We start from the raw sequence: 2,500 nt of genomic DNA, 5'->3' as shown, positions 1-2,500 counted from the left end.
CCCGGGTGCGCCCCGACCCGGCGAACAGCGGCCGGCTCATACGTGCACCCTGGTCGTTCCGCGGCTGCGGCCGAGTGGCGTCTCCGTGGCGCCTCCGGTGCTCCGGCACGGTCTACCCGGCTCCGAGCGGGCCGTGGCGCTCGGCGGCGGATGCTAGAGGTCGCTGCCCATGCGGCTCGACTAGGTCGGCACGGTCTACCCGGCTCCGAGCGGGCCGTGGTGCTCGGCGGCGGCTGCTAGAGGTCGCTGCCTATGCGGCTCGACTAGGTCGGCACGGTCTACCCGGCTCCGAGCGGGCCGTGGCGCTCGGCGGCGGATGCTAGAGGTCGCTGCCTATGCGGCTCGACTAGGTCGGCACGGTCTACCCGGCTCCGAGCGGGCCGTGGTGCTCGGCGGCGGCTGCTAGAGGTCGCTGCCTATGCGGCTCGACTAGGTCGGCACGGTCTACCCGGCTCCGAGCGGGCCGTGGCGCTCGGCGGCGGCTGCTAGAGGTCGCTGCCTATGCGGCTCGACTAGGTCGGCACGGTCTACCCTGCTCCGTGGGTGCGCGAGGGCTCGGCGGCGGTCGCTAGGTGTCGCTGCACGTCTGCCAGCCCGTCCGTCAGCGACCTCTAGCGTCCGCGGCGGAGCAGGGTAGACCGTGCCGACGTGAGCCGGCCGCCGCTCAGCGACCCCTGGCCGCCGCCGCATGAGCTTCGGTCCGCTCGGAGCCGGGTAGACCGTGCCGACCAACTCGAGCCGGACGTGCAGCGACCGCTGGCCAGCGCGGAGGCTCGTGTGCGCCGGCACGGTCCAGCCTCTCCCGGCGGGCTCCGTTCGGTTCGGACGTTCCTCGGTGGTGTCCGGGGGGTCTCAGCCGCGGCGGCTCGAGTGCGCCGGCACTGCACAGCCCCTCCCTGCGGGCTCCGCTCGGCACGGACTTTCCTCGTCGGCGTCCGGCGATCTGAGCCGCGGCGGCTCGAGTGCGCCGGCACGGTCCAACCGCTCTCGGCGGGCTCGGCTCGGCTCGGACGTTCCGCGGCGGCGTCCGGGGGGTCTCAGCCGCGGAGGCTCGGGTGCGCCGGCACGGTCCAGCCTCTCCCGGCGGGCTCCGCTCGGCTCGGACGTTCCTCGGCGGCGTCCGGCGATCTGAGCCGCGGCGGCTCGAGTGCGCCGGCACGGTCCAACCGCTCCCGGCGGGTTCCGCTCGGCTCGGACGCTCCTGGGCGGAGTCGGGCGATCTGAGCCGCGGCGGCTCGAGTGCGCCGGCACGGTCCAACCGCTCTCGGCGGGCTCGGCTCGGCTCGGACGTTCCGCGGCGGCGTCCGGGGGGTCTCAGCCGCGGAGGCTCGGGTGCGCCGGCACGGTCCAACCGCTCCCGGCGGGTTCCGCTCGGCTCGGACGCTCCTCGGCGGAGTCGGGCGATCTGAGCCGCGGCGGCACGGTCCAGCCTCTCCAGGCGGACTCAGCACGGCTCGGACGTTCCGCGGAAGTGGCCAAGTGCCGCTCTTGTGGCTGCTCCGCTGCGCCTGCACTGTGTACACGGCTCCGAGCGTCTCCGGGGGGGGGGGGGAAGAGGGGGGGGGGGGGGGGGGGGGGGAACGGGAAGAGGGGGGAAGGGGGGGGGGGGGGAGTAAGTGGGGGGGGGGAAGGGGGGGGGGGAGTAAGGGGGGGGGGGGGGGCACAGCGTCGGCGGCTAGGCGTCGCTGCCCATGCGGCTCGGCTAGGTCGCCACGGTCTACCCGGCTCCGAGCGGGCCGTGGTGCTCGGCGGCGGCGGCTAGGCGTCGCTGCCCATGCGGCTCGACTAGGTCGGCACGGTCTACCCGGCTCCGAGCGGGCCGTGGTGCTCGGCGGCGGCGGCTAGGGGTCGCTGCCCATGCGGCTCGGCTAGGTCGGCAGGGTCTACCCGGCTCCGAGCGGGCCGTGGTGCTCGGCGGCGGCGGCTAGGCGTCGCTGCCCATGCGGCTCGGCTAGGTCGGCACGGTCTACCCGGCTCCGAGCGGGCCGTGGTGCTCGGCGGCGGAGGCTAGGGGTCGCTGCCTATGCGGCTCGGCTAGGTCGGCACGGTCTACCCGGCTCCGAGCGGGCCGTGGTGCTCGGCGGCGGCGGCTAGGGGTCGCTGCCTATGCGGCTCGACTAGGTCGGCACGGTCTACCCGGCTCCGAGCGGGCCGTGGTGCTCGGCGGCGGCGGCTAGGGGTCGCTGCCTATGCGGCTCGACTAGGTCGGCACGGTCTACCCGGCTCCGAGCGGGCCGTGGTGCTCGGCGGCGGCGGCTAGGCGTCGCTGCCCATGCGGCTCGATTAGGTCGGCACGGTCTACCCGGCTCCGAGCGGGCAATGGTGCTCGGCGGCGGCGGCTAGGGGTCGCTGCCTATGCGGCTCGGCTAGGTCGGCACGGTCTACCCGGCTCCGAGCGGGCCGTGGTGCTCGGCGGCGGCGGCTAGGGGTCGCTGCCTATGCGGCTCGACTAGGTCGGCACGGTCTACCCGGCTCCGAGCGGGCCGTGGTGCTCGGCGGC

The sequence above is a fragment of the Coturnix japonica genome, unplaced genomic scaffold, assembly GCF_054131305.1.
Source record: "Coturnix japonica strain WE unplaced genomic scaffold, WE-NBRP24 Scf050, whole genome shotgun sequence".
NCBI lineage: Eukaryota > Metazoa > Chordata > Aves > Galliformes > Phasianidae > Coturnix > Coturnix japonica.
Note: the sequence above shows the minus strand (reverse complement) of the source record.